We start from the raw sequence: 15,573 nt of genomic DNA, 5'->3' as shown, positions 1-15,573 counted from the left end.
ACCTGTGGAATGCTCACTAACCAGATTAGACAGTTTGCCGAACAATATTTGAGAGAATGGGCCTTTTGTGTACATAAAAAGTCTTAGATCTTTTTGTTCATTCAGAAAATGGGGGAGAAACAAAAGTTTTTGCGTTTATATTTTGTTCAGCGTAGACAGTATCTCAAAAGCGTACAATGACGTCAGTCCATATAGGGAGTTTATGTGATTTTCCACTTTAGAATCGGATCCAAGTAATTAGTAGTTCCTTTAGAAGGATGTGGTAATGCTTGAGTCTTACAAGTGGTTCCATGAGCTACATTTTTAGATTAATTAGTCAGTATGCATACTTCCAACATTAATTATAACTGTATCCAGTATTCTTAGAGTTCTGCAGTATATATGAAAAAAATAGGGTATTGCTTAGCTAATAGTGAACTACCAGTTTCAATTGGAGTGCTATTACTTACTAATCGTAATCAGAGTTTCTGTGTTAGGTAATAGTATTATACAGTGTTATATTTATTAGTCGCATTTGTTCCTTTGTAGTAATTCATTAATGATGATCAGTATTTTAAAGTGTTACCGAATGTTCTTATGAGGTGATGACGGATGAGGTCTCGTCACCATAAAATTGTGTGTCTTCTTTTTCTTCATGCACACACACACCGTGTGTGAACAAATAGTGTCCCAGGTGCTTTCTGTTTTTTAGAATGGAATGGCTCAGCTGGGATTTTTTTATTTTTCCTTAGTAATCTCAGGTCCTGATGAAATGTATTACATCAAAATTGTCTTGGCACATATTCACGCGCTCGTGCTGTACTTGAGCACAAGTGCCAGCAGTAATTTTGGTGAAAAGCAGAATTGGATGAAAGGTTTAATAACCGGCTTTACTGAATTCCACAGCCCTCTTTAAACAGTGCTAAATCTAATCTATCATCCATGACCATATCTTTCATTACAGTTGGAGTGAGACTTCAGACAATATGTGTTTGCTTTGCATCAGCTGATGAATAACACAATGGTTACTGTAGGATGGGGGGAGTTCATATTTGATTTTGCATCCTTTAAACCACTATAACTGGGGCTAAAATGAATGTTCGGACACTGTTTAAGCTGAATACAAGTTGTGGTTACTCAAAGTGCCTTATATGAACGATTTACCTCAGCGTTCCTGCAATTTGTTTTTTTTTGGCATTATGCGTGCTATGTGAATGGTGAGTGTGTTTGTGTGGTCCGGTTTGTGTGCATACTTAACCCTCCTACTTTTTTGTGTTTGCATAAATGTTTTAATCATATTAGCAAGCAAAGTTGCATGCAATAGACGACTAGCATGCCTTTCGATAATCTTGGGGAGTCAGATCTCTTATTCTTTTTTGGTTAATGCACGAATACCCCTGATGATTAATGAATCATGTTTTCTGCAAAGAGAGCATCCTAAAAAATGTTTTTTGTAATTATGTTTTTATAATTGATTATTATAATTTTTGTTATAAATTTTGATTTTATTTTATTTTATTTTATTTTATTTTATTTTATTTTATTTTATTTTATTTTATTTTATACCTTTTTTTTTATTTTATTTTTTTTTACAAGAATCAGTTGCATTCAATTGTTGCATTTTCAATATTTTACTTGAAGTACATTCAGAAGGTGGAATAGTTGAGTGAAATGTATATTTCTGCTGCATGAAACAATATATCTCATGAGATCTTTGCTAATTTTCCCTTGATTAAATTCCTATAAAAACATTTAAGAAGTTAATTATTTGCATGCTAAAATTTCAATTTCAACAAGTAATGTTTCAGTCAATCAGTCATCATGGAAGGAGCAAAAGAACAGCATACACTGCAAAAACTGAGCTTGTTTAATTTAGGGTATTGATCAAGCAATTAGTTTTCTTGTTATAGATAATGAGGGAAAAATGTAGATATAATTGTGCTCACTATGTCTTGATGTATTTCAAATCAATACACGTCACAGGCACAGATCAGTCACCACTTCCTGAGGCGAACTTGATTACATGACTACACAGTTTTGTGTTTGTAATAATGGCCTGAATATTGCAATGTGAAGACAATTGAAATTATTGTCAGTACTATTTTCTGTGACGTTTTCACAAAGTTTCCTGCATTTCGACCACAGAAACTCAATTACAACAAGCTCTGTTTTATAGCACAGCACTTTTTGCAGTGTTAGATCACCGATTATAAGAACAGCTGAAACAGGATTTCATTTTATGAAAATGTGAAAACTTTTGTACTGTTATGCATCGCTTTTATTGGTTTATTGATATTTGTTTTCCTCATGCTGACCAACAAAATGTACCCATAAACAAATTTCCATAAACAAATTTCTTGAGTTGCTTGTGTTCACTATTGAGTTTTTAATTTGATCTCCAGCAGATATTTCAGCTTCTATCTGAGTGGTGTTTTGAGACTCCAAATAAAAGATACAACAGGCCCTCAAATGCATGATGAAAAACAAAAGCACAGGTTCACCACACTGTCCAGATTCACAATTGATTTTAAAGGAAGAAAACTGGATCAGCAAGCCTGGGGTGTCCCAAGCAGAACTCCTCACCACGCTAACTCTGGTTCAGTGAGAGCAGTCATTTGTTAGTTATATTGATATAGCTTTTCTGATAATGCTGTGTTTTCGGTGGCATTTAATTCAACAGATGCTGCACTCATCTAACTGTTTGCTCAGGACTTTGCCAAAGCTTGCCGATAATAATGATGAACAGTATACACTGACAGTATTAATAACCCTGCACATTATAATCTGATTGAAAGGTGGCTTAACAGTTAGCACAAATGCAAACTTTTTGCAGTTTGAATCTGGCTTGCAATATCATTTCCTGCCTTCTCTGCACTATTGCATTCAAAAGTGTTGCACAAAACTTCCGCACGATCAGGTAAATGGTCTTTATTGCAGACTCAGAACAGTGTAATTTCTGATTTTAAACTCAGGTGTGAATTTTAATAGGTCTCCTGAGGGTTTGAGGTGGTGTACTTCTAAAAAACCTGCTCCACACACAAGGGGTCATAGTTTTCCCTCTGTTTTGTGAACTGTATGTGGATAGAGGCATGTGTGAGTAGGTTTCTACATACTGTGGATGCATACATGCACACAGACACTTTTCTTTATTTCAGTCTGTTACTCTATCCCTCTTTTTCTCTCTTTAATATCTTAAATAAGTTAATGTACTTACTTAAGGAAGAAAATGACTTTACACACAATTGTATTTCTTCAACCTTATATTTTTAGCCAATTAGCAATTCATATTCCCAATTGTGTCCAAATACTTATATGCCTCCTCAATTAATAGTTTTTTTTTTTTTTCTATGTTGTTGTGATGGCCTTTACAAATCGTTACACGATTTTCATTTTAAAGAAACAGCTAGTAGTTTTTCCTTGACCTCCAGGTACGTATGAATGTTCCTTTAACACTTTAGAATACCTGAATCCATCATTGATGAATCAGACTACACATGAGGTACACATATAGCACGTACCAGTAACTAATAAGAAACTGCCGATTAGATGATCTTAGTAAGTATAGTGCTTAGTCAAATGTGGTAGTACACTATTAGCTAATCAATGAACTACGAAGAACTTACTGATATAGTTTCATCATAATAAGCCTTAATAATTGTATATATTCTAAAGAGTGAAGTTCATGGTAGCCACTCGTAAAGAGTCAATATTACAAATTCTTTTTGATCAGTATTTCAGTAAGGAAGATGAATAAATTACTCTAGTGGGGACTGAATCAGTGTAAGATTTGTGAGGGTCAGGTTAACAATATTGGATAGTAGTTATCAAATGTAACTAACTCCTTCTATAAGGTAACTCACTAATTATTTGGATCAGTAATGCTAAAGTGAAGTCCCGTGACATATCTCCCTAGTTAATTACGGAAGTCCCCAGTTATAAACTTATGAATACAAAGTATAAAGTAAGCTCCTGTCAGTAATTCTTTTTACGAGACTTTGGCAAACACTTAAATCAATACAACGAGTAGGGTTTACCTATGTCAATCTTCCTTTTTAGAATATCTTGATCCACATGATAAAGTAAGTAGTTTTCTTCAGATAAGGGAATTTGTCAACAACTTGAAGTCATTAATATCCACAACCTTACATACACTGAACAAATTATAAACGCAACACACTTTTATTTGCCTCACTCCATTTTTGTTCACATGATCTTATAAGCACCATTTTTATAACCTAGGTACACAAAGGCTTTCTTTTACTGTATTGGGGGTCCCGAAACCTCGTATCCTGGTGTGACCACCATATTGCCCTCACTTCAGCTTCAACACATCTCCTTCGCACATTAGAGTGTTATCCAAGTTGTAGAATGTGGGCCTGTGGAATGTTTTGTGGGATACCATTAATCCTCTTTCAAAGATGGGACTGTGCAAAGTTGTCTTGATTTTTTGGCATTGCCACTGTCGAATCAGGCTCATATACGCCGATCCCAAGAATCCCAAACATGCTCCATGGGCTGACATATCCGGTGAGTATGCTGGCCATGCAAGAACTGGGATGTTTTTCAGCTTCCAGGAATTGTGTACAGATTCTTGCATCATGGGGCTGTGCATTATCATGCTGCAACATGAGGTACGATGGTCGTGGATGAATATGGCACAACAATGGGCATCAGGATCTCATCACGATATCTCTGTGCATTCAAAATGCCGTCCAATAAAATGCACCTGTGTTTTTCGTTGTCCAGAAATATACACCTTGCCCATACCTATAACCCCACTTGCCCTACCATGGCCACCTCGAAACCACAATGTTGACATCAGTAAAACCCCTCCACCCACGGCTACGCCATAACATTCCGTCTTCCATCCTGCCCTGTACAGTGAAAACCGAGAAGAAGAGGAACATTCTCCAAAGTGCCAGACCGTCCATCGAGGCTGTGAGCCAGGGTTTTTGCCCACTCAAGTCAGTTATGATGAATGACTAACTGCAGTCAGATCGGAGACCCCAATGAGGACGAGCGAGCATTTAGATAAGCTTCCCTGAGAACTGGTGTTCTTTCTGACAGTTTGTGTGCAGAAATTCTTTGGTTATGCAAACCCGAATGTTGCAGCAGCTGTCCGCAGACGATCTTAGCTGGTGTGGTTGTTACAAATGGTCTGTGTGTAGTTGTGAGGCTGTTGTTGGATGTACTGCCAAATTCTCTGAAACGCCTTTGGAGATGGCTTATGGTAGAGAGAAAAGTAAGAACCTTCAATCACACAGGCAACAGCTCTGTTGCTGGACCATTCCTGCAGTCAGCATGCCAATTGCAAACGCATCCTCAACCACTTAAGTCTTGCAAAATTTGTCTGGCATTTGTGCTGTGTGATCAAAACTGCCACCATTTTTAGAGTGGCGTCTCTTATATTTGTGCCAGCCATAAGTATACAAGCAAGCACTGTATGGATAATCATGCTGTCTACTAATATACACCACCATACTGAACTAATTCCCAATGTAACCTCTGTCAGAGATAGTTTGCTTACACATAACACCAGATTTACAACTGAACACATAATTGTTTCGAACAACTTTGAGAGAATTTAAGCGGCCCTTTTGTTGTTTACTCTAGAAAACAAGTCTGTAGATCTTTCTATTTAGTTCTAATTCATGAAAAATGGGGGCAAAAACAAAAAGTGTTGCGTTTATACTTTTTGTTCAAGCATTATACAGTATCTCAAAAAAAGCTTACAATGACGTCAGTCAAGATCAGGGAGATTATGATCAATTGTCACTTTAAGAATACTGCGTATCCAAGTAATTCTTATTATACCTTTATGAAGTAGTGATTTGGGTTAATGCTGTCAGTTCATTACAAGTAGGGTTTTACACATGATCTACATTTTTTAGAATTAAGTATATCATTTAGGCAATAAATTCCCAATTAATTATGAACCTGTGTAATACAGGTAGTTGGCTTAGGAGTTGCGGTAGGATATATGAATAAAAAATAAGGAGGTATTGCTCTCGCACTATAGGGAACTAACCATCTATGGTCCAGTGGTGCGGGCGTCATACATGACGACAAAGCGTGGGGAAATAGTCAGTAGGGTCCTGGTTGAGGGTAGAGGAATTTAATAGGACAGTAAGTATTAGGGTACATTGTAGCTCATTTTGGGGGCCTGAGGTAGTAAATTCATTAATGATGGATCAGTATTTTAAAGTAAAAGCAACAATGTGTCTTATTCTTAGGTGAGGAACCTAGCGAGTTCTCGTCAAATAAAATTGTTGTTGCGTGCTTCCTTTTTTGTCATGCACACACACACCAACCGTTGTGAACAAATGAGTGTCAAGGTGCTTTTCTTGTGTTGTTTGAATTGAATGGCTTCAGCTTGGGATTTTTTTTATTTTCTGAGTAATCTACAGGTCCTGATGAAAATGTATCTACATAAAAAAATTGTCTTTTGTTCCACATATTCAGTCGTGTCCGTCGGTGCGTTGTAGACTTTGAGCACTGTGTGCCAGCATAAATAATTGGTCTCTCTTTGTGGTGAAAAAGCTGACATTATTGGATGAAAAAGGTTTAAGTGCCCGCTTTTCACTGGAATCCACAGGTCCCGCTTTAAATCATGTGCTATAACTTCATCTATTCTCCCGTGACACTGATCATATCATTACCGTTGGAAGTGAGACTTCAGACAAGATGATGCTTCGGCTTTACTTGCTCTGTTGCATCAGCCTGAGAGTAATAACACAATGTTTACTGTACGATGCTGGGGGATCTCATTTGCTTTTTTTGCAATCCCTTTACGGGGACTAACCCAGCCTATAACATGGGCATAAATGAGCTTCAGACACTTGTTACGACTACAATACAATTGTGGTTTCCACATCAGAAGGGTGCAATTAAGTCCATGACGAGTTACCTCTCAGCCGTTACCTGCATTTGTTTTTTGTTTCTCGGGCGGGCATATGCTTGGCATATGTGAAATGGTGGAGTGTGTTTTGTGTGTCTGTGTTGTGTGGCATAAACTTAACCCTCCTCTTCTTTCTTTGTGTTTTTGCATAAATGTGATTAATCAGATAGCTCAGGCAAGGTTGCATGCAGATAGACGACTAGCATGCCTTTTCGAATAAGCTTGGGGAGTCAGATCTCTTCTTCTTTTTGTTAATGCACGAATACCCATGATTATTAATGAGATCATGTTCTGCAAATGAGAGCATCCTAAAAAATGTTTTTTGTAATTATGTTTTTATAAATATTATTATTATAAATTTTTGTTATATTTTGAAAGAAGTTTCTTTATGCTCACCGGAAGATGGAGAGGGGCGGGGAGTGAGAGTCATTTATTTGATCATGTAGGTAAATGCAATAAAAAATACATGCAAAATTTGATAGCGTTGAAACGAAATACAGTAAAACTGTAATATTGTGAAATATTATTAGGAAAGTTACAATTGTTTCAAATAATTGTTTTCTACTTTCAAATACCTGTTATTTTAATATGTTTTAAAAATGTAATTTATTCATGCGTTGATGGTCAAAGCTGAATTTTTGTGACACACACACAAAAAACCTTTTTTGAATCACAGGTGGTGCTGCTTCAACCTTTTTTTAATCTTAGTCATCGATGGGTGCTGCTTAATATTTTAGACGGATGAAAGTATACCATTATAACTTTTTTTTGTTATTTTTTTAAAATAATTGTACTGCTAAATGAAGTGTGAAAGTGTAACATTATAAATGTTTTTAATCTGACTCTTTTATTATTTTTAAACATAAATTTTTAAGGCATTCTTCCTGATAAAAAGTATACTGGACAGTCAGTATTGAATGGCTCAAAAATAATCACCATGGTGGCATGTTAATCATCACATTCCTGAAAAGAATCTGTCCAATGAAGGGTTAATATCGTACAAGATATCCTCCCACAACCCGACAGCTGTTGTAGCACAGACGTTTACTGACGCTTGACAGAGAGTTCAGTTTTCATCTTCAGCTTATGCGGTCTGATTCTTATTATCCTTACTCTCAACCACAACTGCTGCTGTCACTCGTGAGGAATGTCCAACACTCCAGAGTGGGTGGTGTTGTGAAAGGACAATATTGCTTTGGTTTGCTAACACCATCGAGTCATATAAGGGCAGACCATCCATTGTTTATACTAGTTTTTTTTTGGGGTGCGTTTAATTGGTCACAGTGTAGGTGTCCAATGGTTCAAGCTGTGTCCTTGTATTAATACCTTGGGCATTTCATGCCAGTCGTCCCTTCGATCTCCATCGTCACTGTGGCTCAGGTTTGGGACAACCTATCAGTGTTGACCGGCGTAGATGTGTACAGACACGCTGAGAAGTAGAAAACATCTGCGCGCCTACACGTGCGCAGTTTATCCTGTGCATTTATAGCGTACATTTAAGGTCTTTCTCTAGTCTCTTCCGAGTTCCTGTTGAATGGCTCATCAGGGCGGACTCTTGGGTCATTCACCTATGCTGAAGTTGTCCTAAAGTTGCGTCGTCTCTCATTGTTTCTCACATTAAAGTGGGTGAGGTTGGTGTTTCCAATGCACCACTGGATGTTGAAGAAGTGTGAAACACTGCTTCTATTTGAGATTTAGTCCGAGATATGTGACAGTTTTGAAACGGATGCGTGGGAAATAGATTAAAATAAGATCAGGTAAAGTAGTTTAAGAAGATTAGGTGCGCCGTGAACAACAAAAGATCCTAAGTAGCTTTTTGGAGCTAGAGGGTAATGATTACTTATTCACTGCTTTTCGTTATCTGGTCACATTGTTTAAACTCAAATAATGCGGGGACATTAACAACTATAATGTAAAATTTGCGTTAGACACATTTCACTTGAAATAATCTAGTCTTGATCTTTCAAAAAACATGTAGTTTTGGTAACACAGTTTTATTTTATTTTTTTTTAATTGGATTACTAGAAAATGTATTTAGGGAGCGCTCATTTTCCACCATAGTGATGGAAATACAATTTCGTCGATTATATGGTCTCAATTATATATAGCAACTTTTACACATTCTACAGTGATGAGGAAACGCGATAATGAACCAGGCATATCATTACACACGGAAAAATGTCAGAGCATTGTGTGTTTAATGTACAATGTAGTTGCTCACAATTTCAGACTTTACACATTGCAAGATTGCAGACAGATTCGTTTGAAAAAAAGTCAGAATTGGCCACAGGAGCACACAATGGCAAGTGCCGTTCGACATTTTGTTGTAGCCCCTGAGCAATTACCCAGTGTGGCATTGAGACTTTAGGTATGGTCTCAGGGGCCTCGTCCTCACCAGGCACACCCCAGTCTGGTTATCTACCCACCTTTTCGCCTTCCAGCTATATGCCTCAAGTCTAAGCAAAAGTGTCCAGTATTAACTCATGTGAACTATCTAGAGAACTCCTAAGCGAAGAGAGTTTCGCCCTCACAAGGTAAAGTCTTTAACATGCTAAATAGTCATAACCATCGCTGAGAGGCTTATTGTACTGAGAACATTGATGGTGGGTTTGCACAGTTCCCACACACATTTTAAGCAAAGCTCAACGATTGGAAGTCCCAAAATACTACTTGCCTCCGCATTTTACCAACAGTCTTGGGTCTTAACCCAAAGCAAGAAACTGATTTGAGGCCTCCTGACTGAGTTGTATTGTCTTTGTGGTAAAACAATACTCCGGCCCGCTGGGGGCCTATTCAAATTTGGTCCTTTTATTTAGGTCCAATGAGGGATATTTTTGGCTTTTGGTTGACTTAACTATTTTCATTGGTTTATTGTAATTTGGAGGAGACATACATGTGTGATCTACTAACAAGTATACTGCAAATTTAACAAGTATTTTTAACAATTTTTCACACACAATACACCAACTAATGTGACATATACGACATAATCCAGGAATCAACCTTTTTAAAACCTACAAACTGCTCTTAAAATGGTATTTGCCTTTGGTGTCTATGAAGTAGACCAGTTAGAGAATAATACATCTTTTCATCAGCAGTCTCAGTTCTAATTCAACTTAAACAACTTGCGTGTAACACGTGTTGATGGTAATAAAATCTTATATATTTAAAACTGACACAAACTCTTTACCACTCAGTGGATCAATTTTTTGTAAACAGCTAAGCTATAGAGCACACGTTTAATACATATATTCATGCAAAACATCAATCTAGGATTATGAGCAAGATTTTCTAATCTGGCGTGTGCACGGTGCAACAGGTCAAAGTTTATATGCGACAATATTATTGTCATGTAAGCAAAAAAAATAAATACCTACTACAGTAAACATAAATAATATTATGCAGCTTGTAAATCCCGGAGGGTACTGTAATATTGCAAGTTTTCTATTTCATGTAATGATTTCTATTTTTTCTTACCCATTCTTCTTCTGTTGCCCTACGAACAAGTTCTTTAATACTCAGATTACAGCTGAACACCTAATACTCGATAACTATTTGGAAGTCAACTGCAGAAATTCCAACAGAGGTAAAATGATGATGCAACTTTAACAACACAAATGCAATGCTGTATGTTGCTAAAAAGATCGGAAACCTGCATACATGCTAGCCACTAGTATTGTACATTAATTAAGATTTAAAATTAAGGTAACGTCACTTTGGATCAAATTTGAGTTGATATATATATATATGTGCTGATGTCATCAGCATTTCCAAAACCACAGGATAGTTGCAGTTCTGCATGTGATGAGAAAGGTCGGCTAATCCCCTGCCTGCAGGTCTATAATCTGTTCTGCTGTGAAATCGTCCTGACCTGTGTTGGATGCACAAATGATCCAAGCCACAGTTGTTTTTATTAAGAACGGTACCTATAAACAGATGCTATTGCTTGAAACGTAAACAAAAATTTTTGGACTTGCTGAACTTGAAAACAAAAAAAGTAACAGAAAAAAATAATCCTGACCCACCATCTGAAAGCCCCCCACACCCCTGACCCCCCCCCCAACCCCAAACCCCCGCCCCACCCATCCTGACCCCCCCCCTGGGGGCCCCCCCGCCCCCCCCCCCGCCCCCCCCCCCCCAAAAAAACCAAAAAAAAAAAAAAAAAACAAAAAAAAATGTTGGTTCTCCCCCCCATCCCCCCCCCCCCCCCAACCACACACATAAAATGCATGCTACACAAGCACAACCAACACAGTTGATTTAATCAGGCAGGACTATTAGTTTATGGTTTGATTCTCGGAAAATTTCAGAATCTTTGATTGTAAAAATAAATTGGAATGTGGCAATTTTGTTATTGGTTTTTGTCCGAAGGTCAACAGACATATTTTAATCTTCAGCTATGCAATATTGGTCAATTTACATAGACACCTCATCAACAAACAAAAAACACAGCGTAACCGCGGGAAGGGTGGAGGACGTTTCAAGTCATTAATTTAGATTGATCGTAAAATCAGTTTATATGAAATTGGCGTTATGATAATATGTATAAAATCTGCCTATCCCCTGCTGCTCACCGGCCTCTCTCCACCCCTGTGTCCAGAATATAAGGATTGTCTCAACGTCAATTTTTTAATATTTTATTTTATTTTATTTTATTTTATTTTATTTTATTTTATTTTTATTTTATTTTATACCCACTCGTGCTGTTGGAATACCAGAATTTTGGAAACAAGAATCAGTTGCATTCAATTGTTTGCCTTTTTTTTTCAGTATTTTACTTGAAGTACGACCATTCAGAAGTTGGAATAGTTGAGTGAAAAATGTATATTTTCTGCTGCAAATGAACAATAAAATCGTCACTGGAGATTACTTTTGCTAATTGTTCCCTTGATTAAATTCCTATAAAAACATTTTAAAGAAGTTAATATTCCTTTGCAATGCTAAAAAATAAATTTTCAATTTCACACAGTAATGTTTCGTCAATATCAGTCCAAAGCGCATGTGAAGGAGCAAAAGAACCAGCATACACTACACGCAATAGCCAAAATCACAAACTAACACTGCAAAAACGGAGTCTTGTTTAATTTAATGGTATTGAATCCAGCAATTAGTTTTTTCTTGTTATAGATAATGGAAGCGGAAAATTGTAATATAATTGTGGGCTCACGTATGTCTTGATGTAATTTCAACTCAATACACGTCACAGGTTAGCAAGGCACAAGATCACAGTCACCCACTGCACACCTGGTTCGCCCCTGCAGGATGGGTAGCATGCGAATTGAGCGAACTTGATTACATGGACTACACAGTTTTGTTTTTGTAAATAATGGGCCTGAATATTTGCAAATGTGAGTAGACATGTTAAATTATTGTCCAGTACTCATTTTCTGTGAACGCGTGTTTCGACACAAAAGTTTCCTTCCTGCAAAATGTTCCGAAAGAAACACAGAAAACCGTCCACTTTCAACACTCTGTTTTAAAATAGCACCATGTCACCGGCGCCACACTGACACTTTTTGGCAGTGGTTAGAATCACCGATTATAAGAACAGCTGGAAACAAACAGGATTTTCAATTTTTTAAAATTTGAAAATGGTGAAAAACTTTTTGTACGTGACTGTTAATGGCAAAATCGCTTATTTTTTATATATTGGTTTAATGATTATTGATATTTTTTTCTGTTTTCCCCTTTCTCCCCTCAACATGACGCTGACGCACCAAACAATGTTGTACCCAATAAACAAAAACAAATTTTACCACAAATATGTACAATTAAGTATTTTGATAAAATAATATAGGCTTAAATATAACATTTTTTTTATTATTTTATATGAGAAGACATAGGCCAGGATTATCACAGAAATACAGAGTGATCGGACATTGTATTATCCTATACAGGAGTGTTTTGTATAGATTCATAACTAGTACATAAATATGTGCTAGCTCTTTATTTTATTTTTAGTATATTGCTTAAATTTATATTGTAAATGTATTCTAATATGTTACACATATGTCTTTATAAAAAAAATTGCTTAAAATATTTGTTGGTTTGTGGAAATAATTTTAATAAGTGAAGAATAAACCACCATCTTATCACAAATACAGAGTGAGCAGGATGTGTATACTCTGACAGGGTTTTATTAGTGTTAATTCGGAAGTACATAAATAATTCTAAATCTTTATTATTATTAAGTTGAAAGATAATATATAAACATAAGTGGATATAAATAAATAACTAAATGTATTATTAAATATTTAAGTTGAAATGATTTGAATATGCATAAATAAGTACAAACAAACAAATAAAAAAAAAATGTTTTTGCTGAAATTATTTTAATATGTAGGAACAAATAGATTGCAGACTGAGAGACTTGAATCAGAATCAGAAACAGCTTTATTGCCGAGTGTTTACACACACAGGGAATTTGTCTTGGTGTCAGAAAGCAGCAGTACCGAAAAAGAACAAAAATAGTGCAGACGACAGTACAATCATTTAAGTCTATTAAAACAACATAATTATAAAAGAGAATAGACAATACATTATAAATACAACTATATAGTAATAAATAGAGAGAGAAAACAAAAACTGTCAATGGGTGCTATTTACAGATTAGAATCCTAAATAGTACAAAAACTTGTACCTTTGGAAAAAGGTACCGGCCCCAGTGGCAGTTGTTGTGTCTTTATTTTTGAGAGTGTGGGGTAAAAAAAATGTTCTTCGTGTCTGGCCGTTTTGGTGCATAGTGCTCTGTAGCGCTGGCCAGAGGGCAACAGTTCAAAGAGGGAGTGAGCTGGGTGTGTGGGGTCCATAGTGATTTTACCAGCTCTTTCTCTCACTTTGGAGGTGTGAAACTAGCATAGTGAAAAAGATTGGTTTGGCAGGGTCAAATATTCCAGTCTTGAATGTTGCAATTGACCAAAACAATCAGAATCAATTGTTCCAGGCGTGCAGTAAACAGAAATCATGTACATATGTACCTTTTTCTTTTGTCTCAGATAAGTTAGTTTCTATCTAATGGGCAGACTGACACGCCACTTATTTCTTTTAGTCATATGAGAATGTTTGCTGTACGATTTGATTATATCAGTTCTCTTGCAAACAATTTGGAGATGAGCTTTTAGATTAGTTGTGACTTACGTCTGTCTGTCAGTGTACAAACATCTCTGGTGCTGCATGTCATTTATTCCTTCATATCATCTCAATTTTATCCAAAGCAACAGACCAGTGGCTGAAATAGCTAAAGACTTCTTATTCCTTTCTTCATTGCGTTTTACAGAAAGTCTCATGAATTTGCGAGTTATATATCTTTTCCTCCAATAGCGATGCATACATCAATCTAACCCGAGTGCCCACACAGTCTTTGCCCCATGATGCTGTTTTTTCGATTTTGCTTCACAGTGGGGGGATTTTAATGTGCTCCATGTAACAATTATGGTAACAATCCAGAAGGCCGTATGGGTTTTGCATGTATGCATGTGGTGCTCCAAAAAGTCTGATGGTTGTACAACTAGTACAGCGACTGCTATTATGATACTGTAATTCAGCTCGGTTGAATGAAATATGTATGAATAACAATAAGAAAGAAGGGAATAGTATCATTTGACATGTTCTACGATCCACCATAAGAAGTGCGGCACTCAGGAGAAACCACATTCTCTTTAGTTTCTTCCTCATATTTTTCAGCCATGATGAATAGATCAATTTGCGCTCTCTCATAGAGCTGAGATAATGACAAATGCAGAAGAGGGCTAAAAGCTGACAGTTTTCTGGGCCACTAATGAAGCATATATTCATTTGATTGGGAAGCTGTGGGTTTGGGGGGAAAGGAAAAGAAATCAGTAGAAAACAGTTCATTTGTGTCACACGGTTGTACTTAACTGTCATGCTCTGTTGAGATTGACTGCTGCAGTAATGTTTGAGGTGCCAGAGAAAACATCTTGTATATCTTGTAAAACAAAAACACACATCAAAACATAAATAAAAAGAACTTAAAAAATATTATAAGTAATTCAGATGTTTCTAATCAGAAAATTTCATGAACAATCTACATGATACTTCAATGTTATCTTAATGTTAAGTCATGATAGATGAAAATACAGAGAACAAGAGAACAAGAAGGTAAAAACATAAATATTGTTTTATGTCTCATTTTTTTAAACTCTATTCTGTTTGCTTACTGTCTTTTTCTGTCTTTTGATATGGTTCGGAAAATTATGGAGAGCTCAATAAAAATAAAAAAAAAAAAAAAAAAAAAAAAAAATACAACCCCGCAGTATCTCTTGACGGCCCTAAGGAAAATAGATGAGGGGATAAAATATATCGGCCTGGACATGTGACAGTCCATTGTCTCTTCCTGTCACTGAGCAACCAGTGCGTTCCATAGCTCACCTCTCAGGAAAAATGAAAGCGTCGCAGCTAACGCAAAGCATAATGACAGCAGACAGAGGGGGAGCTCTCTCACTTTAGTTCTGCTTTTAAATTTCCAGTGAATAATGAGCTGATGGAGGGAACTGACAGAGAGAGGGAGGGTTGAGAGGAATGATCCTCAACGTGCTCAGATTTAATCATTTTCTAGAAATATTCTTTGTGTGTGTCAGACGCTTATGCGCTACGGCTAGCTGTGGTTTCTATGCAAATTTCATGGTATTAAAAGTTTGGATGACACTTGAAACTTTATAGCTCATTTTCCACAATAA

Source organism: Cyprinus carpio, unplaced genomic scaffold (assembly GCF_018340385.1).
Source record: "Cyprinus carpio isolate SPL01 unplaced genomic scaffold, ASM1834038v1 S000006753, whole genome shotgun sequence".
In the NCBI taxonomy this organism is placed as follows: Eukaryota; Metazoa; Chordata; class Actinopteri; order Cypriniformes; family Cyprinidae; genus Cyprinus; species Cyprinus carpio.
This window is presented reverse-complemented; position numbering follows the sequence as displayed.